This window comes from Anguilla anguilla, chromosome 7, assembly GCF_013347855.1.
Source record: "Anguilla anguilla isolate fAngAng1 chromosome 7, fAngAng1.pri, whole genome shotgun sequence".
Classification (NCBI taxonomy): domain Eukaryota; kingdom Metazoa; phylum Chordata; class Actinopteri; order Anguilliformes; family Anguillidae; genus Anguilla; species Anguilla anguilla.
Genome location: NC_049207.1, coordinates 28867521 through 28894545, shown reverse-complemented (window position 1 = coordinate 28894545; position 27025 = coordinate 28867521). Strand labels below are relative to the sequence as shown.

The 27025-nt window shown below is 38.3% G+C and overlaps 1 pseudogene; it reads right to left on the bottom strand.

Moving 5' to 3' along the window:
* The window catches only part of LOC118231563, a 48103-nt pseudogene extending 22363 nt beyond the window's left edge, over positions 1-25740 (bottom strand).
* Positions 25741-27025: the final 1285 nt, after the last annotated feature.

Here is a 27025-nt window from a genome sequence, read left to right as displayed (position 1 = left end):
CCATATAAGGATTTCCCCATCCTCGCAGCTCGGAGAGTGCTTCAGCGGCAGGTGTGATGCTGTGTCGTTTTATTCCAATTAGCTAGCTACATACGATCTCACCATTTTAAGTCCAAGGTCCAAAAATGTTGTGTGCTGCGTTCAACTGTACTAGCCTAACCGCTATTCTAAGGATTCTTCTCTCCAATTCTTATGGTTAATACATTTGAGACATTTTCAGATAAACAAGGTTCTATGTCAAAACGCGATTTTTGACCATTTCGGGGTTTCAGTTGATTCTCATAGTCTCGTCTTTTATAATTTGTATATGTTGTTGGTGAAATCATATTTGTAAGCCATTTTGAAGCTTCTCTAAGAAGGCAAGCTAGGGGGATCTTAAAGCTTATTATCTTGCTATCAATCTATCTGTCTATCTAGCTAGCTAGTTCTTGTGATATCAGTCTAGCTATCTAGATATGTTATCTGTCTATAAAGCTAGTGATCTATTTTATTTATCTACGTAAATATCTAAACACTAAACATATCTTGCACAATTAACTTTTTAATTTTATGACAGTTGGTAATTCATTGTTGATGTTGCACATATGCTCATTGTTGTAGTATGTGGACTTTCTTGTAGTTCAATATAATCATATATTTTTAATTTTCCAGTGCATAAGTCTTTGTCCCAAAAACATCCAGGGATGTGGATACCCACAAGTCACCGATATCTGGCTAAATAACAGCGTTTCAGTATGGTAGTACATAGAGGGGTCCTCTCGCTACAAACTCTTGACTACGGTTCTGTGGTTGCACCATAGACCGTATAAAAATAGCTAGGTTATTGACATAACATTCAAATGTTTACAAGTGTTTGTGTAACATTTTCACCTGAAATTACCGCTGGTCTGTATGGTACCCTCAATACAAGTCAGCGAGATCTGGCTAAATATCAGCATTTCAGCACGGTTGTAGTAGGAGGACCCTCTTGCTATGAGCTGTTGATTACGGTTCTGAGGTTGCACGGACACGCTTTATTCCAGACGTGGGCGTGTCTCATTACCATTGTAAGGTAGTCGGGGTGGAGTTTCCCATAGTCGTGGACTCCACTCTTTCACTCCACTGTGCTTGCGTTGGTTGCAAGGGGCAATGGCTGCGCCCTAGTTTGGGCTTCATGCGCCAGTGAGCACTAACCATAGCGAATCAGTGGGTGACATCATAATCACTTCGTCCATATTTTTAAAGGGTCCCCTTTCTCATCATAGTTTAATGCAGCTGTAGACCTATTGAATGTGATCTGGTGTCTTACAATGTTGATTCGATGTTTACCAGTTAACAGATGTTGGTATTGTTATCACCTTGTTTTAATGGCTGGTGAGGGTGCTGCCTCTTTTAGACGGCATTATAGTTCTTAGTTCTCAGTTGGTTGTCCAATAGTGGACTTATCAGGAATGTCGAGGGGTAAAGTATCTCTTCACTTTTCCTCAATTTATTTTGTTTTTTTATGGTTTAGGTTTTTTTGTTTTGAGGAGTGCTATTTTAGGGATCCAGGCCACCGTAACCTGTCTGTTGATGTTGACAATGTTTCATATTTTCTCCATTAGCTAAGCCATGACTGATCTCAACTTAATTTCTATCAATGCCAGGGGACTTAATATCCCGCATAAAAGGACCACTAATCTAGAATCTTTGAGTAAGAAAAATGTTGATTTTGCCATGGTCCAGGAATCACATTTCCTCCGTAAGGATGCCGGTCGTTTTGCAAATAAGTTTTATCACCCTACTGCTTTTTCGTCTGCTTCTACGAAACCAAGGGTGTGATGGTAGTTTGTAAGCGTAAGATGAAATTTGATTTCATTGGTTCCTGGGCAAATACAGATGGGCGGGTTGCCATTGCTAAGACTCGTTTAGATGGGATGAACACCTGTCAGGAGTTGCGGCCTGGATCCCGGGGGGAATGGGGGGGGGGGGGTGGGGGGCGGTCCCTAAGTAGGATAGTTGTTTTTTTTTTTCTTTCTTTTTTCTTTTCCTTTTGTTACTACTATTTTTTCATTTGGAAATTGATTATGTCCATTGTTGTTACTCATTTCGAGAATTACTTTTTGTTTTTCCATTGTTGCATGTTATAAAACGAATATCAATAAAGGAAGAAATTTGATCACAAAAGAAATACATTTAAGGATCTTTTCTGAGTTCTCTGACTCAGCCACCACTGTACACTGGCAGCAGGTCATAGCTAGCTGTGGCTATTCGAGCTGCTGGGGATTCAGAATACAGAGGCGGCCCATGTCTCCTTATCATCATAATTACAAACTAGAAATACCGCCTTGTATGCCTCCGCCAAGGCAAAAAACGTGTTTTGTGGAGGTCACAGGACCTTGACCTTTTGAACACCAAAATCGATCAGTTCATCCTTGAGTCCAAGTGGACCAAACTTGAAGAAATTCCCTCAAGGCATTCCTGAGATATCATGTTCACGAAAATGGGACAGACGGACGGACGGACGGACAACCCGAAAACATGCCATCGCTGAGGCATAAAATCACCTATTCGTAAAACTAAAATGCTTTATATCCCACTGTAGAAAAGACCTTGGCAAAAATATACATATAAAAATATTATTTTTCAATCGAGGTTTAGCTGTCTAAATATTTTATAGGGCTTTGTCCCCAAAATTTTACAATCAGGATGATGTCAATACAGGGATTGGCTACAATTTGAATAACATTTCATTTCAGCAAAACAAAATCCCTTCTGGGGTTATTTTGAATAAGACAGCGAGCATTGGTTTTTTTGGTGCCATATTGCTTCTGAAATGGCTGTAGAATTCCCTCAGGACGCTGGCAGCTGTAATGTTTTTAGGACACCTAAATACACGAACGAATCAATAAATAACCGATTAACATTTGAAACATTTCACAGTGAGTTTTTGTTGTGGTGAAATGAGTAATAATGCCTTCAATGTCGTTAGATTTTTTAAAATGACCCCATTCATTTTGGTGAAGCGTTAAGTGCAGGCACAAATGCTCCTAAACAAAGTTTGCATAATTATTCCTGATTTCTAAAGTAAAAAAGTAACATCACTGAACTATCAGTGTACTTTTAAAATGTTTTAATTGCTATATCTACTCTGATTTTGTACATTTCCTTGTTAAATGACCTGTTAATGTGAGCCCAGATATCAATTTCATTTCATGTTTGTGTGTGGAACTCCCACTGTGATTACATTGCAGGCAGAACCTTCAACCTCCCTAATGAGGTTGACCTCCCCATTAGAGTCTTACACAGGTTTAATATGGCAGACTGTTATGACAGGAGTTACCGGATCCATAAAAATATTTGAATGGTGGCTATGCTGACCACTGTCCTAAAGTATGCCAGCTGATACCGGCCCATTATTAGCTGGAACCTATTTTTTCCCCCAAATCACAGAGCTAAGTGTTCCTCTAAAGATGGTGAGTCACCCCAAAATGCAACTCGGCATGACGTTGACTGGAATTTCTCAATGCAGAATGATGGAAGCTGTCCTTATGAGGAAAAATTACACTCCGTTGCCCCCTACTGCCGGAAACCCGCAAGCATTTCGCTCTGGCCAGCAGAACTTCTGCTGTAGAAAGCATCAAATGAAACTCCAAAACCATTGTACACCTCCAATTGCACATTTGTGAAATCTTTTTTCTAAAATTAGTTTATATGGCTTTCTGCATAAATGTTTAAAGTATTTGCTATCCAATTGTATTACATAAACTAGGAATTAGTCCCTGACAGGAAACACCACTCAAGGGCAATTTATCTTGAATAAATTAAAAATTAAAAATTTACAGTATACTTACTACAGAAAAATATCTAAGTGGATGGATGATAGACTGCACTCAAACATTTCTGACTATTGTTATTTTTTAAGTTTCAGTCTAGGCCATGCAGTTCTATTATTTTATTAACCATTTATTAAGGTAAATTTGACTCAAATACACAATGTCTAAATTATGCATTGCTGTAAATCACAAAACAATCATGTATTTCATTACAAAGCAACTGTTTTGACTCAAGAAACTCACTTCTGCATCATATTCGAGTGGGAATTACTGTCAGGGTTGTGTGTCTTCCCCCCAGTTTTTCCTGGTTCGGCCGCCAGATGGCGGCACCTCTGTTTTGTGTCCTGTTTGATTGTATCATTGGTTTCAATTATCCCATTATTGGTTGCTGATTGTCTCGTGTTCCCTTCCCTCTCTGTGGCCTGATTGTTCATTGTGCCCTCCTGTGTCTCGTCTGTGTCGTGTCTATTTAAGTCTCCCGTCTCCCTGACTCAGGTGCTGGATCCTTGCCTGTTGCTTGTTGCCTGCCTGCTTGCTTGCTGCGTGTAGTTGTTGGTTAGTTTGTTCTGAGCGTGTTTCTGCCCTGAGTGTTCCTGCCCCTGTTCTGTTTTCTACGTGCTTTTGAACTTTTGTATTTTCTTGTTTCCTGCATTTTTTGAGGTTTTCTTTGTGTTCGTTATTGCTGCCCTGCAAGGCTTTTTGTTCCCTTTTTTGTGGAGTTGTGAGTAAAGTCTTTGTTTCTTCCCATTTTTGGAGTTTTGTGTTTTTCCCCGCACTCTGCATTTGGGTCCATTCCCTCGCCCGCCCTGACAATTACAAGCTTTTCATCAATACAAGGGTCTAAAATATCTAGTGGTCCAGAAACATATCCACAATCTCTCCAAAAATGAATAAAATGCTTTTTGTCCACTATAAAGCATATAAATGTGCCCCTTATGAAGGTTTAAGATGAAACATTGATATTATATTTAAAAGTAATATAAAAACATTGCACACAGTGCCTAAATCATTAACTCTCATGTTTCTGTACACTACAGTATGTAATGTTTTCTTGTATGGGGATGGGATGACATAAAAAAAACGTTTTGGCGATGTTCCAGCTTTCACGTCATATCTGGTGCATGAAACACAGACACCACTGAGCTATCTACTGAGCTACCAACAAATGCTTACGTTACAGTGTGAAATAGCCTCATTATAAAATAGCACCAACATATTTAAAAACACTCAATTTCAAAAATAACATATAACCTAAATATTTTGAGCAGTAATACATACATAGAGGATTAAATCTTAACTGTGCTCAAAGGAATTCTCCTCCTTCAGAGAATGAACGCTGTCATTCTCCTCTGATTTACTCCAGAATACAATATCAGCAAACATAGCCTATGCCTTAGCCATGCTCAGAAGTTAGAGTAAGAAGAAGAATATTTTCCAAAAAATGACGGAACTCAAAGATTACGTTTCGCCGGTGCAGAGTCTTTTACTGCTATCACAGTGTGAATGCCTCAGGCGGCTATGAGACAAAACTTTTGGTTACGCTCGGCTATAAAACACTATTCCACAAGTAAAATCAGACGTTATACATCATTAGAAAGGCTATACTGTCACCTACTGGATAAAATGATTGTCAATCAAGCCAGAATGTACTAAAAAAGGGTGATAACACCGTAAACGGCATGAGTGGTTTTACGTGCAGTTATTTCGTAAGGTACCCAGGCATCGGAAATGAGTGTATTTCACAAATGGATTGTCCAAAACAATATATAACCACTCAGTCTTGAAAGGGACATCTCTATGCGTAAAATCAATGATAAGGTTGAATATATATTCCATATTTAGTATATACATGACAGTAGAATGACATGGTATCATTTTTTGAAGAATTTGTCTTGTTTATTTTGTTACTCGGTGAGCAGTATTTTCACTGCTGTATTAGCATATCATAGGGCTATTGTTGGGTTTACCTGGATGGAATACATATTTTTAGTGGTGAAAGAATATATTTTTATGAATGGCCAGATAGACACTGCAGGGACGGGGTGCTTGTTAAATGGACAACCTGCGTGACAATGGTGGCGCTTAGAAACTTCGTATTTAGCATAGTCCTGTATCATCTACTAATAAAACTAGAACACAGTTTGTTTTCAAATAATAGTATGGTTGCAGGAGCAATGAATGTCCAAGCTGAGCAACTTAGGCATGCCAGCATGAAGACCAGCAGGGGGACTGCACAAAGGGGTTAAGATGGCTCCAAGTTTGACAGTTTTTCCCTCATCTTTATCATTCTGACAAAATCAAACATTTCATATTATAGTAAGTCTTTAGTCTTGAATCAAACCGATATATCGAGCCGATATTAGCGTTTTTGGACCAAATCAGTACCGGTAGTCAAGGAGGACATGTGGCCGATATGTAGGACCGATAATTTAAAAATTTAATTAATTTATTTATTTTTTAACACTGACAAATAGGCGCCCCTAGCACTCCATCTAGTGTTCCTCGCTGAAATGACAACTATGCCGAATACGGAATTTCGCAGCACCACCATTGTCGCTCTGGTCATTCATTTAACACTTACCTCCTCCCTGCAGTCTCATCTGTAACTACACCCCCCACTCATGACATAATGGACAATACTGTCTATCTTGGCATTCATAAAATATTATTTCCCCACTCAAAAATCATACTCCGTCATAGCAACAAGATAAACCCGACAATAGCCCTAAAATATGCCAATACAGCAGTGAAAACGCTGCTCACTGAATAACGAAATAAACAAGAAAAAGTTTTTTAAAATGATGCCATGTCATTGTACAGTCAATATCTGGGACTAAATATTGATTAAATATACAACTGTCCTTACCATTGGTTTTATGTTACATTACAGGCATTTAGCAGACGCTCTTATCCAGAGCGACTTACACAACTTTTTTACATAGCATTTTACATTGTATCCATTTATACAGCTGGATATATACTGAAGCAATGCAGGTTAAGTACCTTGCTCAAGGGTACAACGGCAGTGTCCTTACCCGGGAATCGAACCTGCGACCTCTCGGTTACAAGCTCAGTTCCTTACCCACTGTGCTACACTCCGTCCTCATGTGTAGAGATGTCCCGTTTTTGAAATATAGCTACGGGCATTTGTGATGCCTGGGTACCTTCCAAAATAGCTGTGCGTAATACCACACGTGTTGTTTACGGCGTTGTCGCCCTTTTTAGTACAGTCTGGCTTGATTGACAATTAATTTACTCAGCAAGTGAGAGTATAAGCTTTCTAACAATGTATAACATGTCTAATTTTGCTTTTGGAATAGAGTTTTATAGGATAGCGTAACCAAAATTTTTCTCATCACCGCATTCAATTTCGCATTCACTCTGTGGTGGTAGCAGTAAAACAAAGACACTGCTAAGTTGCTAACGAAACGTTGTTAACAATTTTTCGTAATTTCTTGGAAAATACTATTATTATTGAGGACTCCTGAGCATAACTAAGCCATGTGTTTGCTGATAGACCTAGCTGACATCGTTTTCTGGTATAAGACAGGAGCGGAGAGAACTATATCATTGATTTCCTGTCTTTGTCTCCTTCTACTGAAACAGGTAAGATTTCATCATTGCTATGTAAGTATTACTTCTCAAAATACTTCGGTTATATACGTTATTTTTAAAATTGAGAGTCTTTAAATAGGTGGTATTATATAATGTGGATATTTCACATTGTAGTGTAAGCGTTAGTTAGGGCTGTAATGTTTGTGAAGCATGCAACAGTGATGACGTAAGAGTTGGAACATTGCCAAAACGTGGTGGACGGTTGAAAATTGTTTTCATGTCGTCCCATCCCCATACAAGAAAACATACAAGAGCACAGAGTATAGAAATACATACAATAGTTAATTATTGCACATTTAGGTACTGTACCGCAGTGTGACAATATTTTTGCATTATTTTTACATCTGATATCAATGTTTCATCTTAAACCTTCATAAGGGGCTCATGTATATGCATTATAATGAACAAAAAGCATTTTATTCAATTTTGGATATGTTTTGGACCCCTAGATATTTTAGACAACTGTACTGACTGAAAGCTTGTAATTCCCACTTGAAAATTATACAACAGTGATTTTCTTGAGTCAAAACAATTGATTTGTAGTGAAATACGTGAATATATAGTGATTTACAACAATGCATAATTTAGATAATTTGGATAGATTTGGAGACGCTGGGTACACTGCTTAGTTTTTGCTTCATACATCAATAGTAGTTCTACATATCCATCCTTAGATTTTATGAACTTGTGGTCAAGAAGTTTTTGATCAAGCACATGTATAGTTTAACCTCCTGTATATATGCAATCTTTCAGTATTTCATTGCAAACTTAAAAAGTGCTAATTTATTTTTGATTTTTTGTTAAAACAATTGCATTTGTGGCACTTTATTTCTTCCAAAATGATGAATATAAACTAATCTGCGTTAGTATTGTAAATTGTACAAATGTCTTGCTTCATTTAAGCCATTTTTCAAGTCTCTGTGGTGTCACATCTGGAGTTATAAGGCTTTAAGTAGGGCACCCCCTAAATGGGCAAGGATTGGCAAGATTTGGCTTGTGCTCCAAGGAGTTAAGAAAGCCATATTGGTGCAAAATCGGTGCACAATCCACACAGAAAGGTCTATTTTCATTCCAGCTCAAAATTTCACTATATCGGCCACCATATCGGTAATCGGTGAATTTTTCCCCTATAAAATCGGTATCGGTCCCATATCGGTCGAGCTCTAGTAGTAAACATGGCAATGGTGACAAAGCGCAAGTCCTGGTGCCAGTAATCTGCTGAACAGGAGGCAAAACAAGTGGAGCTTTGGAAAGAACAAGAGTATCTCTATGATGTGTCTTCCAAATTATACCACGATTGAGTGGAAAAGGAAAAGTGGACAGAAATCACCAAAGCCCTCAAAATTCCTGGTTGGTAGCATATTTGCTATGCTTCGATAATAGCTACCTGGCTATACATTAGCTGGATATTGTAAAACAAATATGGTGGCCAAAAGCTGTTGCCAGAGATCCATTGCCCATCTGGTTACAGTCTTCCTCTTTTCTTCTTTGTGTGTTTCTAACAGGAAGGGGAAACTCCAAAGGAATCCTGTTGGAGTCTTGTGTGTGAAGCAGCTTGATTCCCAGTCTTTGCAGAATCCTAAGATGTGTACACCTCTGAGACTAAAAACCCATAGATTGTTGTTAAATGTGAGTGCGTCAGACTTTAGTTGGCTAGAAGTCGTCTAGTGTATGGGAGGCATTAGGCTACTGTGTGTCCGTTTTTATTTCTTTAACGTTTATTTTGGTACAACATGTTGTACATTGCAAGATTTAAGTCTGATTAAGAACCTGTTTTCACTGACAACATTACCGTAATGGTGGAAGGACAGCTCAGCGACAACTCTGCTGACAGGGCCTGTAAAACTTTTAATTACAACAACTGACCAGGAGTGGAATCGTGATCCCAGCACGCTAGAATCTACGTTGTCGTACTTTATTTCTCCCAGCATTCGGCAATATCATTAAAATTCTCTAGGCCTAGCCCATAGGCTACAAATCACACTGTAAGCTATGTTAAAAATGACAGTTTCCATCCAAAACTGTCAAAAAGCAACAAAAATGGAGGAAATCACAGAAATGGCAAAAAAATGGGGAAGTCACAAAACTGCGAAAAATGGCAAAAATCACAGAATCTGCGACATAGGCTACTTCCATGGCAAACACCCAACCATACATTTAATTGATTATAATGCCCCCCCCCCCCCCCCCCGGCATATTTTTACATTTTTGTATTTTCTGGCCGCCATAGGCCAAATGAAATTCTCTGTAGATAAGTCAGTTTATCAAAGCCCTGGAACGAGAACGCGAGTACTCCAACGAAATCTGAATGCCCATCCCAAGTATGTATCTGTGTGGGGGCATGTGCATATGTGTGAGTGTGTAGAGTGCGTATGCATGTGTGCGTAGGGCACCTGCAGGTTCTTCTTGCGGTGGAACACAATGCTCTTAGCCTTGACCTTACGGTCCTTGATGTCCACCTTGTTGCCGCAGAGCACGATGGGAATGTTCTCACACACACGCACCAGGTCACGGTGCCAGTTGGGTACATTCTTGTACGTTACCCTTGAGGTAACATCAAACATGATAATTGCACACTGAGCTAGAGGCAGAGAGGAGAATAAAAAGAAGGAAGGGGGGGGGGGGGGGGGGGGGTTAGAGGGAAAGACAGAGAAAGTGCATTACACAATGACCAGGCATGTTTATGCATGTAAACACACACACAAGGACTGCTCGATTGTGGCAAAAATTGTAATCACGATTATTTTGGTCAGTATTGAAATCATGATTATTTAACACGATTACTCATTGACTTTGGAAACATCATGCATTCATTGAACTTTTAAGAAAAACTTTTTAACAGTGGATTTCCTTGAACAAATATAAGTCAAATGAAAAACAAATAAATAGAAAAACGTAAAAAAAAAAAAAAAATGAGATAAATAAAATAGATTATAAATAATATATAAATAAATATACATTTAAATAAATAATATAAAATAAAGAAAAAAAAGAGATAAAAATAAATAAGACCAACTATGTGTAGTGCACTTCCACAACATACTGAAAACTACTAAACATATATTCAATATATAAAAATAATAAATAAAAATAAATAAGACCAAATAAATTTGATCAAATATGTTGTCGTGCACTGCCACAACATACTGAAAACTCCTAAACATATATTCAACAGACAAAACACGAGCATCATTGTGAAACGGAATGCGGCACAATAGTTTTATCCTGGATTATCTTGTTTTTCATAATCGTTGGAAGCCAAAATCATAATTGAAAATAAAATTTGATCAATCGCCCAGCCCTAACACACACACAGCCCTTTGCAGTCAGAACAGCTCAGAGACCAAGCACTACACATACAACAAAACAACTGACTGGTTTACTGAAAGAATGATTGATAGATTGACTGACCCTGTATGTAGTAGCCGTCTCCAGCCCCCCAAATTCTCCTGTCAGCCGTGTCCCACACATTGAACTTGATGGCCCTCGGTTTGTGTGGAAGAGCAGGGGATGTACTTCAACACCCAGGGTTGCTGAAACCAATAGAGGGGGCATTATAAAGACCAAAGGTGGCAAGACACAAACAATAAAACATGTGAGTGACATCACACAAATTTCCTGCACAGACACAAGGTTCCCAAACACCACCAACAGCAGTAGTGATTACATTCCATTCCAGAACGATCAGCTGAGCTTGAATGTCTCAGTGAGGATCTCACACCCAGCTCTTATTGACTTCAATATTCCCTGAAAAAGAAAACCCTTGTTCTGAATGGCGGATTCCTAATGAAGCCATTTCCTCCCACACTTTTGCTTTGTATTTATTACAGGATGCTGAAAGTGAGGTTAAACACATCAAGGTAGAGTGCTCCATCAAATTAGAGCCCAGAAGGCAGAAAAAAATTAACCAATTTTATCTGTGATGGGTTATGATTAAAAAGTTGACTTACAGAAAATGTTATATAAGCAATTATATAAAATATCATATAATCTTATGGTAACTTGATAAACGTACTTGTGAGTGTACTTTTAAAAGTCTATATATCTAGGCGTATGTTGTTTCACCCCATGCCATGTTCCTGTTGCAATGTAAACTAGAGGAAATATATACCATATCTGCAGTCTATCAAGTGCTTTAGGGGATTAGAGGACCTCTAGGCCTGCATGATCAGCCTTGGTACGGACTCCCTGATCCTAACTTATGATTGGCTAGTAATGGAATCTTTGCACATGGTGATTAAATTACAGTTCTTTGTCTCTGAAAACTATATAAACTCATTTTTGAAGACTGTACCTCTTCCCGACCAGTCGCATTATTAAATTATATAAAGGACCTCCTGACTCTGTAGTTTATCTTTACCTTCAACACCATAACTTTTAAGAAATTCCTACATCTGCATGAAATTAAATTACAGGATTTATTTTATTAGTGGGTGGATTCCCTTATCCAAACCAACTTGCAGCTTACTTTCATTTCAACCCAATAATACAACTGGATATTAGATAATATTTTCAGAGAAATACATTTTGCTGGCCGTTTTCCCCTAAAACAGACAACACATAGCAGGTCAAGTGAAATAAATGTAGTCGTTTATTTACACCAAATATTTACTGTAACTTCAACCTGAGTTATAAGTCCAGTTCCACAACCATTATGCTACACTACATTGGGTATTAGATTCACAAGTATGAACAGGGGCAAGAAGGGGGTGGGAGATATGGTCGCTTACCAACATATTTCTTCTCAAACTCTCCCGTTAAGTGTCTCTTCACAAAGGTGGTCTTCCCTGTGCCTCCATCACCCACCAACACCAGCTAAGGAGGAGAGAGTTCAGAGTGTAACAGATGAACAGATGCTCTTACAGAGGTCACAGGCACCACCTATAATTTTTCATCATTAAGACTATTCAGTTTTACTCACAGTTACAGTGACTTTTCATATTTCATACTGGGAATAATATGCTATGGCTACCGTGAGCAGCAATGAACAGAACAGTCCAACAACATCGCAGTCATCACAGCAACATCAAGTATTAGACTACAGAGTTGTTAGAGCTGCACTAAGAAAGTTTTGTATGTGTAATAAGTAGGGGTGTGCATCTCTCCCTCATAAGACGATCCAATACATATCTAGATACATGGGCCACAATACGATTCAGGGACGATCCATTTTAATCACGTTGTCATATTGCTTACAGGGTTTTCCCTACCATAGAAAGGCTTAGGCGTAGCGCCTAAGTGATTTTGCGGAGAGCCTTAAGCCGAATGAACGTAAAAAGGCATTTAATGAAGGTAAAAATAACAGTGATGCGCTGACCAAAAAAAAAAAAAAAAAAACGGAGTGGTGGCTTAATGGTTTTAAACACTCCATGCTATGATGGAATTATGAATAGAAGTGGGTGATTGATGAGCGTTTTTATGTTTAAATGCATTTAACCTACCATGCATAAACAGAATATAGCGTTTTTTTCCCCCAAAGATGGTATTTCACGATATAATTGTTCCGCCGTGTTAACACATTACTACGGTTGTGGGTCAGGCACTCTTCACGGTAAAATAAATTTTGGATAGCGCTTCCGAATTGCTTGTGTCGAAAGTGCTGCGACGGAAACAGCGATAGATTTACCCACTAGCCACATCTGTCAAAAATGTAAACAAGTAATCCAGTTTTCACGGTGGGGAAAATCCCCCACTCTCGACCACCAGCGAAGGGGACACATCTACGCTGAAGGCCTACAACCCCAGGCCCAGTCCTACAAGCCTTTTTTTCCTCCATGCTGTTCGCCGCCATCTGCAAAGAAGATGCGGAGGGGGTCCCGGGGGGTACGGAGGAAGGCAGAATTTTTTAACTACTCAACACCCTATTTGAGCAGAGGTCTTCCTAAAATTCACAAATCTATTTCAAACATGCCTCTGTGCCCCACAGTGTCAGGCAATGGTAGTATAACAGAATCTCTTTCACAGTATATTGATATTTTTCATAAGTACACTCATTCCCACTTTGCCCTCTTACTTCAGTGATACCTCTGATGTACTAAGGGCCATTAAAGGTACTAAACTCAAACATAATACAATTTTGTCATTGCTAGACGTACAGAGCTAATATTCCCCATAAAGTGGATTGGAGGCTCTGTCCCAATACCTTTCCTCACGCCCAAAACGGTTATTATCTCCATCTTATCAACCTAACTGAGATGGAAATTATTCATGGTTAGTACCAATACAACAGATCACTACTTACTGAGTCAGGGTACTGCAATGGGCGCAGTTTTTGCACCTAACTATGCCAATTTATTTATGGGTCACTGGGAAGAGATTTCTTGACCTCTTTCTTTCCAAAATTTCCTTGTGGTGCAGCAGGTACACAAATGACATCATGCTACTCATTTGGAATGGAACGGTAGATGACGAAGGGATTTCTTGAGGCATGTTAATTCCGCTGACAACTAAATGCATCTGATGTAACAGCGGCCATTTACCGTGCTGAACATACTGACAGGATGCCTCTCTTCTCCAAAAAGCCAAAGGGTACTAGGCTTGGGCGATATGGCAATATTATAGTTAGGCATGATTTTGAGTGGCCACAATTAGAGTTGAGCCAAATACTCGGATGAAACGAGTATCCGGTACAGATAATGTACTTTTTACGAGCACGAGTACCATCCGAGTAAAATGTGTCAATATCCGTACTCGTGATGAAGGAAAATCCTCATTGGGTAGCTTTGTCCAGAGCCAGCCACACACAGAGCTCCTCCTCTACACAGAGCCTACAGAAAGTACACTGCTGCTGCGCCACACAACACAATCTTACCATTGTCACAGCCACTCTGTCCACAGGGATCTATTATCTACTGTCATATATTCTCAATAAAATAAAGTTTGCAATTCTCAGATTCAGCTCAGCACATTATTCTCACCATAGCTAAACACACATTTACTGGACATTCACACGTAAGCACATATTACTGATTACAAACGGACATTTCTTCTAGCTTCTACCTTGCTACAGTGGGGCTAACTAGCCAGTTAACTAGCTGCTACAGTGGGGCTAACTAGCCAGTTAGCTAGCGACTACATGATATAAGCATGTACTTGTATTTCCTAACATTTAGCAATCTCATACACACACACTCTACTAGCATCACTGACATCCTAGCACTCTTATACATCCACTGTACTAATGCAATTACTTCTGTGCACATTTAGATGTCGTCGCTCACCTGAAATCACAAGACATACAGTACATTGTGGTAAGCCAACTGTAACCTGGCGCACTCTCTGTCTACTACTGTCTTCACACAGTCAGTTCATTTAAAAAAAATAATAAAACCAGAGTAACAATAACAGCGTCTTTTACTACAACCACAGAGTTAATGCGTAATTGAATGCAATGACAGGAAAATTTTTGGTTACGCTGACCTATAAAACGCTGTTCCAAAAGCAAAATCAGACTTGTTATACATCGTTAGAAATCTTATACTCTCACCTACTGAATAAATGAATTGTCAATCAAGCCAGACTGTACTAAAAAGGGCGACAACGCCGCAAACAACACGAGGTATTACGCACAGCTATTTTGGAAGGTACCCAGGCATCACAAATGCGTGTATATTTCCCAAACGGATTGTCCAAGACAATATATGACAACTCGGTCTCAAAAGGGACATCTCTATGCGTGAAACCAATGGTAAGGTTGTATATTTATTCAATATTTAGTCCCAGATACTGACTGTAGAATGACGTGGTATCATTTTTAAAAACTTTTTCTCATTTATTTAGTTATTCAGTGAGCAGCGTTTTCACTGCTGTATAGGCATATCTTAGGGCTATTGTCAGGTTCATCTTGTTGCTATGACGGAATACGATTTTTTTAGTGGTGAAAGAATATTTTTATGAATGCCAAGATAGACAATATTGTCCAGGGTGGGGAGTGTTTTCTAGATGAGACTGCAGGGAGGGGGTGCGTGTTAAATGAACGACCAGAGCGACAATGGTGGCACTGCGAAACTCCGTATTCGGCATAGTTGTCGTGTATAGTCTACTAATGAAACTAAAACAATGAGTTTATGTTTTTAACTCATACTTTGGTTGCAGTAGCACCGAATGTCTGAGTTTAGTAATCTTGGCACGCCGGCGTGCTGACCACTAGGGGCTTTGAGCTAAGAGGATAAGAATAATGTAGGGTAGCAGCACAACATAAAACAGGTGGGGCAAGTGATAAGCAATGGAAATATAGTCCCTTTCAATGTACTGAAAACACAATTTGGGCTCAGATTCAGAATTTTTATCCAATCTGCAAATAAAATCACTACTTTCTAAGGGCATAGACATAGGAAATAAGAAAGACTTAGAAGATAAACTAATGGGAGCTGCAGAGGTACAATCTCAGCAATGTATAGGTTATTATGTTCTGCCACCAGCAACAGCAACTTCCAAACTAAAATACAATGGGAGCACGACATGGTATACCCATAACTACAACACAATGGGAGGTAACACTTAAAAATAGTACTCCTTTAGTAAATAGTAAATAGTAATAGTAAAAATAGCTCCTTTATTCAAGATGGCGATGAATTCAACATGGCGATGCTCGCAGAACGTGAGTTTCTGAAGGCGCGTGTTTGAAAAACTACTTTTAGCTCACGCAAATAACCTGTATTAATTCTAATCAAGCGTCAAGGATTAATACTAATCAAGGAAATCAAGCATGCTCAAAATGTCGAATGGCGGGCCAAGTAACGAGACAGAAAGAACAGAAAGATGGTGATTCCGGATTGTCAAACAGTGTGCTGCAGGAGTTGAAAGCGCTCAATAATAAAATAGACGGGATGAAAGAGGCTTTCGAGAGCCAACTAAACTCCAAGGTGGACAGTCTGCATGTTTTGCTGGAAAAGCTAGCCATTGAAAACAGAGACTGTCTGAAAGCTGAACTCGCTCAAAAAACTAAGGAAATTCAAGATAACTTGGATCTGGAGATTGGCCACATAGTGGCAAGAATTGAACAGATGGAAGCTAAGATTGATCGGGTGAAAGAAAACCAACACTCGTTTTGATCCCGATGTATCTGTTATTATCTCCGGCATATATTGTGAGGAAGGGGAAAACGTTGAGTCTGGTGCAGGACCTGCTCACCAAGGGACTACAATGGGAGAGCCCCCACGGAGTCGTGGCAGCAGAAAGACTGAGAGAAAGGGGAGGACAGCCCGGTGTGATAAAGGTGGAATTTGGCTCTGTACAGGATAAGGTGGATGTGCTACATAAGAAACAAAGGCTGAAGAGTAACAATAAGTTTCAGAAAGTTTACATTCGATCAGCCAAGACTCATACTGAATGGCTGATTGAACTGAACTTTAGAACTCTATTGGATGAAATACCATCCGGGCGACAGTTTTATATCTCAGGGAACGGGAGAGTTAGAAGACGCATAACAGGTGCGGATGATAACAGAGATGGGGAACAGATGGAGGGCCGACAATTGAGGATCATCTGCCCAGCTCGTAAATCCGGAACAATTCACTCTGGTGCACTGGAATATAAATGGATGGACGGATATGAACTATGAACTTAGACTCCTGATATTATTTAGCTTCAATCCCTCAATGAAATGCACTTGACCGGACTAAATGCGATTGATATAGATGGATATACTTGGTTTGGCTTTAACAGAAAAACTCACATTAAGGCCCCTAAAGGGTCGGGGGGTGTCGGTATCTTGGTAAAAAAAAATGAAATTTTTAGGTCATACAGGGTTAGTCTAATTGATAAATCAATAGATGGTGTAATTGGTTTACAGTTTAAGCATTTGGTGTCAGAGTATTGCTTTATAATTTTCTCTTGCTATCTTCCCCCTGAAGGATCAATATGGGCTGACTCCTATGGGTTGTATAATCACCTATTGGTTCAGATTTATAATTTGTTAGAAGCTGATGCTATTTAAGTATGCGGAGATCTGAACTGTCGAATAGGGCAGCTGGAAGACTGTATTAGTGATACTGATATGGATGTTCCACCCAGAGTCAGCTTGGATAATGTTGTAAATAAACACGGTGAAATGTTGGTGGAATTTCTGAAGGACTCCAAATGCTGTGTTCTGAATGGATGGATATCTGGGAATGACAATTTTACCTCAATATCTGTAAAAGGGAAAGCAGTTGTGGATTACATAATTACTCCTCACAATTGTTTTAAATACTTGTATTGAGTTGAACATCCACAGTCCTAATGAGTTAATTGAGAGTGGGAAGCTTCAGTTGTCTCAACCTGCTAGGTGATCGGTACAGGGTACCTGATCACTCTATGTTGGTCTTAACCTTCCAAGCAGGTGGGGGCTCTACTGACGATTATAGGGTCTCAGATAATGTTCAACTTAGACAATATCCACAGAAGAATATTAGAAATGTTTCTCCTCACCTCTTCTCCTCCAGTGAGTGTCAAATTGTGCTTATTGAACTCTTAGATAAGCTCACTCAAGTACAACATCAAAAAGAAATTGATAAATGGTATAGTGAATTTTGTAAATATATTTGTAATGTAACTGAAGTTAGTAGAAGTCCATACTCCAACAGGAAAGATGGATTTTCAAGGAAACGTAAACCTTATTGGAATGGAAAGTTGAAAGTAATGTGGAAGGAAATGAGGAAGGCTGAGAGAAGATTTCTAAAGTGTGATGGTAAGGATTTGAGGAAGCAACAGTTTAAAAATGAATTTAAGGCTAGACAAAATAATTTTGACAGAAAACTGCGGGCTTGCAAAATAAATTATGAGAGGGGGCAAGCATTAAAAATAGAGCATCTGCAAACTAATAACCCCCAGTTGTTTTGGAATATGATAAATAATTTGGGCCCAAAAAGAGTTAAATCCATCCCAATGGAACTGGTGGTGGAAAATTGATCCTCTGTCTTTGCTATTGATTGTGTTCTGATAAAAAGGGAAACAGATTTTGGTTCTTTATTTTCTGGAAGTAACTGCCCAGCTGAGTGGAATAATTGCTTTCTTGCAAGGATAGTTGATCTTAAAAATATTATGGAGGCTAATATACAGCAGGATTCTTATTCCTTCTATCAGTACTTAAATGCTAGTGTCACTGAAGAGGAAGTTAAAAGGGCAATTGGTGGGCTCAAACTGAGAAAAGCAACTGGTATTGATAATCTGGCCAATGAACTATTGAAACTACCCTGTTTATTTAAAATTTTAGGTAATCTTTTCTCTGTTTGCTTTAAGTATAGCCTGGTTCCCTCTGCCTGGCATAAATCTATAATAAAACCAATCCCTAAGTCCCATAATGATGATCCTAGAGTTCCTTTGGGATAAGTCTTCTCAGTTGTGTATAAACTCTATTCTAGTATTCTTAATGAGTGACTGTATTGTTATTTAGAAACATTTGGTCTGTTGGTAGACAAACAAAATGGCTTTGTAAATAGAGCTTGTATTGACCACATATATTCTTTATCTACTATAGCTCATGCTAGAATACAGGAAGGGTAGCCTAATTTTAGTTGTTTTATAGATTTCCAGAAAGCCTTTGACTGCATAAATCATGATCTTCTAAATCTAAAATCTGATATAGATGGTAAATTTTATAATTATAATTTTAAAAGCTTTTTATCAAACCCCAGTTGCATGTATGCAGGTCAATGACCATAGAACAGGTTGGTTTCCAACCCCATCTGGTGTAAAACAGGGGGATGTGCTCGCTGTTTTCTATTTATATAAACGATCTAGTACTAGAAATTAAGCAAGCAGCTTTTGGCGTTAGATTGGGTGATTTTACTGTCGGCACTCTTCCATACGCAGATGATATAGACCTTCTTGCAGACTGAAAATGATCTGCAATGTTTGTTGAATATTGTTTGTTGTTGGTGTAACAAATGGAGATTGAAGATAAACAAAGATAAAACTCAGGTTATGCATTTTAGGAAGAAGGGAGAGCTACAGACCAAGTTTAAATTTCATTTTGGTTCAACACCTCTGTTACTCACTGAGTATTAAATACTTAGGACTTGCTCTAGATGACCATCTTACCTTTGAAGAAGGAATAAAAGCTTTATCAGACTCTGCAGGTAGGGCACTGGGAGCTGTCCTTAATAAGGTTAAACTACGTAGGGATCTTGGTTATAAAACCTATACACAGTTGTATAAATCTTGTGTCTGTCCTATTTTAGATTATGGTGCAGGGGTATGGGGTTATTGTAAGCAAACAAAGTGTGACGCAGTTCAGAACAGAGCTATGCACTGTTTTCTGGGTGCGCATAAAATGGCCCCAAAACTTGCAGTATGTGGTGACATGGAAAGTGCGGCATAAGGGTGACATGTTGCGACTGTGGAACAGATTAATCAATATGCCCAATAATAGACTTACTAAACAAATTTTCTGTTGGGATTTTTCAAATAATTATTCTTGGACAAGGGAGCTTGTAAAAATATTCGGTAAGGCAGGTCTTCAATATATATTTAGAAATACATTATCTTGTAGTGTTAGTCAAATTAAAACAATACTATTTGAAAATTATAAACAGAAATGGTCAGAACAAATTTTGTGTAAACCAAAACTGAGAACGTACAGTCTGATTAAGATTATTTACCACCCTGAGCACTACATTACCCTTAAACCTGACCAGAGCACAGAGGTCTGTTTGTGCCCAGTTGAGATGTGGCATCTTGCCTCTGGCGGTGGAAACCGGACGCTTCCATTCAAATCCAGAGGAGAACAGAAAGTGTCACCTGTGTGATCTGGGAGAGGTCGAAAATGAAATGCACTTTTTGTTCTATTGTCCATCATATCATAATTTTAGATATAGGCTTTTCCTTAAAATGTCTACTGAATGTCCTGATTTGTTTTCTATGTCTAATGAATGTAGACTTCATAACCTGTTTACAGACAAAGTGTTTCACCTAGCTCAATTTGTGTTAGATGCTTACCAGCAGCGTGGAAGGGCACTTTATGTTTGATGTGTTTAAGGCACAGGCTGTGCCCAAGATATGCCTAAATTATGTATTATAGCTGTAAATGTCTAAGGAGCAGGCTTATGTTCATATTTGGGTTGACATTGAATGACATGAATGGAATTATATTACATTTGTTCTTTCGCTCTCATTATGCTTTGTTATTGCTCTTGTTTGTTATGTTTGTAGTGTCTTGTAAGCCCATGCGGGGCTTTTTTTGATGCATGACACTTTGAAAAAATAAAAACCTAAATCTAAACCTAGTACTAAAATATCAAACTGTGTCAGATACAAGATTTTGCAAATAAAGGTAATACACAGGGCCTACATTACACCCTGCACACTGAAGAAAATTGATCATACATTATCCAAATGCTGGCATGGTTGTGAAGTAGAGGGTACACTGATGCACTGGCTATCCTCCTGTTAAGCAGTTTTGGTTGAACATTACTGAAAATTTGTCGTGTTTTCTTAATACAGATATCAAACCTTGTCCGGTAACTTGTATATTAGGTGTGAAAATGGCCATTGTGCAACCAAAAATTGTACACAGTATCATACCATTGGCTTTTCTATCAGCCAAATGGATTATTTTAATGAACTGGAAACAACGTAAACCAAACTGTTTCAGTATGGAGAACTGGCCTAAGGACTTTATAGACTTACTATCAATGGAACAGGCTGCTCTGACTCTCCAAGACGATGATGGACTTTATGGACCCTGGAATTTTATTAGATCCTGTCTTGAGAAAGTTTAAACATCTTAAATAGATTTTGTATTATTGAATCTCTGTTATATTCTGTACCCCCCCCTATCATTTTGTTTTGTTTCTGTTTTGTTCTGTTTGTATTGTTGCAGTCACGGTCACTTTCTGTATTATAAACTACTAATAAAAAATAAAAAATAAAACATTTTCAAGTAGGAATCACAAGCTTTCCATCAGTACAGTGGTCTAAAATATCAAGGGGTCCAGAACCATATCCAAAATTTCTCCAAAAACGAATAAAATGCTTTTTGTCCATTATAAATCATATAAATGAGCCCCTTATGAAGGTTCAAGATTAAACATTGATATCAGATTAAAAAAGAATGCAAAGCGACTCCACATGTATCGAAGGCAGGCATGTGGTAGTCTACACCCTCCCCAGACCGACAGAGGATAGCGCATCGACCAGGACTGTGATGCACACAGGGAAATGGTATGATGACTAAATTGGGGATAAAATGGGAGAAAAATTGCAAAAAAAATAAAATTATAATAAAACAAAGGTTGTGTGCAGCGAGAAACACTAGATGGAGTGCTAGGAGCGCCCGTGTGTCAGTGTTAAAAAAAAATACATACATCGGTCCTACATATCGGCCACATGTCATCCTTGACTACCGATACCGATATGGTCCAAAAATGCAAATATCGGCCCGATATATCGGTCGGGCTCTAGTTTGTGCTCATTATCATAATTCTAGTCATCTTCTCTAAATCACATTTCATTATGATAACACATTCATTTTATTGTACTTTGAATATTATGAGGAATTTTAAATCATGAAAAGCCTCTCCTTCAGCCTTAGGAATAGAATATTATTTTTATCATATTGTAAGTTTTTGCTGTAAAAACTAAGTATTTCTTCAAACAGAAATCACATGTTAAGGTAATGAGATAATTGGTCAAAATATAACACTAAATTTAAAAAATAAAATATTTATGATGAATTCAGTGTTGTTTTATCTTAAATACATACAATTTCAAACGCAAATCTGGATTTATTGTCAGTCACTCAGAGTTACTCACAGTTTAAAGAGAGTGTTTTATGATGGCAATTGGCGTTATCTGGGTTGAAGGTGTGAAAAAAATTCTGGATGAGGGAGCCATATGGATTTCATCACGGCAGGTTTATCGATTTTATTAACGACAACGGTATGGATATTGCGTTCTTTTTCCTGCCACAAATGCTCCTAGCCTACAAAGAATATGTCTCCCCATTGATCATTTCACATACATCAACCAATAAAAAACATTGGATACAAACACAAAATGAACATATATACAAGCAAGGCTCCAGAGTGCGACCAAAAATCTGTCAAGTGCGACTAAACATTTTCATTGGTCGCACCGATGCGCCTGACATTTAGCAGGTCTGTCTCTGTGTGTTAGGATGGAGTAATAGGGCCACACTGAGGGAAAACAAATTCTGATTTTGTGAGAATAAGGTCGTAATATATTACGAGAATAAAGATGTAATATTACGAGAATAAAGTCATATTTTTAGGCTGTGTTATTTTAGAGGGAAAATATTAGAAGAGCAGCCTGCCGTCTGCATTAAAATGAGGAAGGTGGAGCATCTTGTAGTTATACTTTAGTATAGGTTTCACAAATAACAAAATACTTAATCTTTTGGCACATCAGCACCACATTATCATAAGTATCAGGACATTGAAAAGATTGTGCAATAAACTTTCTATTCCGAAGAAAGAACCACACGGAGGAAATTGCAGGCTCAGGCTGCCATTAGACTGTCCTCTCGCCCGTTCTGTTGGTTGTTGGTAATATATTTTCCTAAAAATTATGTATTATTTTCTCGAAATATTACGATTTTATTCTCGTAATATTATGATTTTTTTCTTGTAAAATTACCACTTTATTCTTGAAATATTACTTTTTTTCTTGAAATATTATGACTTTATTCTCATTAGCCTAAATCACGACTTTATTCTCGTTATATTATCACTTTTTTTTTTCAATTACGACTTTATTCTCGTAATATTACGACCTTGTTCTCGAAATCTCACAATTTGTTTTCCTCAATGTGGCCCTAATACTCCGTCGTAGTACAGTGTGTGTATGTGTGTAGCCTTTTTTTTTTTTCCCGACTCGCATTCTGCGAAGACCCGCCCCTACTCTGCCTCTGATTGGCTCTGACCCTGATATTCCTTGCTGAATGTGGGTTGTTTCATACAACTGAAAATAAAATATACCCACACTTTATACAGTTCCGCGTTCAGCATTTTCAAAGAGTTTAATGTTAGCTACCCTGCTAGCAAGACGACAGACCGACTGTATAACAGTACAGCCGGCTGTCAAATTAAACTCAATCGGTGTTGCACTAAAGAATTTAGGAAGCACTGGGTGGCATTTCTTTGGAATATAGAGTGTTTAGTTTGTCAGCTAAGATAGACAATATTGTTGCTTGTAACTTGGCACAATTTTGATATCAATATGTTTAATATAACAATCTGTCCATAACCTATGTTGACTCAGCAAGCTTACTTGTTCCAGCAGTTTTTTTATTAATAGGAATATGATGATAATTAAATGTAAAGCATCCTTGTGCTCAGTGCCTGGCACACTGAAGTCCCACACCAAACATTTTCCGTAATGGAATCGAACACTTAGATACCATGCGCATAAACAGGTGACCATAAGATCCCATGGCTGGATAGTCCAGCAAAAGCTGTCCATCATCAAGGCACATATGTAGGCTACGTCGGTGGTTGGGATAATTTGATTGACAATTGGTGAAAACATGAAATTGCCATCTAACTGATAAATGAAAGCAGTAGTGAATTAATAAAAAGTGGTGATTTGAAGTACAGTGCATCAAACTGATTAAACTACAATCAAATTAAATATTGCAACAAATAAAATGCAATTAAATTATATATTGTATTTGATTCCCTATTTACTTCAATTGCATTTTATTTGATGCAATATTTAATTTGATTGCATTTTTTTGATTCAGCATTGGATTGGAATGTAATTACCTCTGCATTCAATTAATACTTTTGTTACAGCAATATTTAATAGCGTTTATTTAATGAAACATTTTAACTGATTATTTTTTACTCAAAATTCAATTTATTGCAATTTAATTGATTCCACGTTTCAGTCATCATTTTGTTACAGTCTACGCTTCCACCCCTTATACCCTGCAAGTTCACCTCTGTAATTAGTTCCGCTGGGTTTAAAAAAAAAGTTTATTTAAACGGAAGCATTGCGCGCCGTAAAGAATTCAGGACTTCTCTCGTGTATTCGATCCCGTTCAAACCCGATTGTTACTGCCCAGAAAATTCCTTGTTTTGACTCGCAAGTTTATCAAACGGAGACATTACACCTAGGTTAGTTGTAAATCTACACTCCACAATGTTGACGAGGTGTTTGCTATTGGCTATCATAGTACCTTGGCGTAGAAGCGATACGTTTCTTAGTGAACTAGACCAGTGAGTTTGCAGTAAATTGATGAATGAAAAGTTTACCTTAAACTGGACCTGGGGTTCCCCTTCAGCCATGGTTCAGTCGCTCAGTACTAACGTTGCGCTGAAAGAGAGAGGGGTTTAATGCATGACTTCGATAGGCTGGGGACGGGACTTAACACTCGCACACATTGCAACCGTAAGTGCACATTATGACAAAGACCGTCAGTTAACCAGCCACATTTCAACAACACAGCTAGATTGCTAGCCAACGTTAGCCTCCCAAGTAAATAAAGCAAATAAAGTTAGCTAGTTCCCGTTTGTAAACAACGTACTGGCCAGTCGTTAACTAGCCATATATTAAAAGAGGTAAAAACTGACTAGCTTGCTAGTTGCCTAACCAACACCATCAAGTTTTAAACTTTAACGAGCTAACTAGCCATTATTACTCTGCGTTCATAAATTGAAATTTCCGTGTAGTCTAACATTTCATTGTTTGCTAAATGAGGTGTCGATGCCGCCGAAGAATAGACTGGCTAGAGTGGTTGATCTCGATAACTAGCTAGCAAGCGAAGGAAAGGCGAGGTTCGCACTTCGTCTTCAGTGGTTTGACTAAAGTGTTCTGGAGCGCAGAACCTTTCCGCCAGCTATTACGACACATCAAACCAGACACGCTAGCTCTAGTCAAGGTAGCTAGCTAACGTTACCTAAAAAAGAGTTAGCCATTTCAGCAGTTAAACACAAGACCAGACTAATCACCGAGCCACCTCAAATTTTAATGGCCAGTTATAAATCGATAATGAGCTCGGCAGCGACCGTTTTTAAGTCTAAAAAGAGTTTTAAAAGAGTTCAATAAAAAAAGAACATTTAAACAATACGAATACCCTAGCTGGCAAGCAAGGCAAAGCTGGTGTACCGTTACTTGGCAAACCTGGTTAGCTAGCTAGCAAGACACATAACCTTACGTCTAGCACCTTTTATGAACGTTTACATTTTGACTCATAATATACCGGGCAATTACACAATTTACATAACTTTGTTTATGTTGCACTCACTGCAATATTCAGGCAAATTATTACACAAGAAATGTTATTCCAGGCTTACCCAGTGCTGAAGCAAAATGGGAAAAGCAAATGGTGGCGGCCGTCCCAGGCTCAGTGAGAGTACGGTGACGCCTTCCACCCGCATCACGTGATCGCCTGCGAAGGGAGCAGCGAAATATAGTAGAATGGCTGTTACCGCCCCTCGCGGCGAGAATTGTCCCGAATTTTTCTGTGTGATTGGGATGGGCAGGTATGCCACTGTATATGCTGGTTTTCATGCCAACATCAATTACAATCCCAGAATTTTAACAAGCTGTTAATTTTTCTTAATTTGGTGCTTTTCATGTTTTAGAGCTGGGGTCCCCAGTCTTATCAGGAAGGAAGGGCCAGTGTGGGTGCCCACACCTGATTCTACTAATCAAGGTGCTTAGCAAAGACTCTAGTGGTTGGCCAGTAGAATCAGGTGTGTGCACCCACACTGGCCCTTTCTGGATGTAGCTACCCTGCAACAACACATTTCTAAATTAATGTTAGCTAGCCTAAATCATCTACCTAAATACAAACAATTATCAAGACTGTCTTGTACAATATCCCTTTAAAAACACCTCCATTTAAAAATATGACATACACTTTCATTTATTTGTCATTCATGGTAAAGGACAAATGATTAAATTCATGCCTATGTGTTTCTTTGAGAATGTAGGCTATGTGTCTTCGCATGAATGTATGTGTATACATGTCTGTCATAGCCTACATTTATATATGAATTACTGTTATCACGTACACATAACAAACAGTACAAAATAAATAATATCTGGTGAAAAACACGTTTTCAACGTACAAAAATGCCAAGTTACACACACATGCAAAGCGCAGTCGATAAGTCATTAATTCAAACTGGCAAAATCTAGGCCTGCATTAAAAGTATTGATATCAAAATTACGACAAGTTTCAAGAAACAACATTAGCTATCTTACCTCATACAAATTAAACAAACTGTATTCCAAAGCAATACTACCCAATGTTTCCTAAATTGTTTAAAGTAACTTGGCCCTTTGCTTTTTAATCATACCATCTGACTTAGAAACTAGTATTTATTATATTGAGACAGTGTCTGCTCCATGCATTTATGCAAACATAAAGCTAACTGTGTTATTAATTTGGATAACATCACTGTATTAAAAGAATGTCACATTGCTACTAACTATAGTAAATCTCTTAGAAATTGGACTATTAAATGTCAGATTACTTGCTCCTAAAGCGGATCTTGTAAACTAATTGATCACAGACCATAATCTCAATGTACTATGTCTGACTGAAACTTGGCTAAAACCTGATGAATATGTTGCACTTAAAGAAGTGTCTCCCATGGGTTTTGTAAGTACTCAGGTATCGCGTTCATCAGGCAGAGGGGGTGGTTTTGCAGCTATTTATCAGTCCA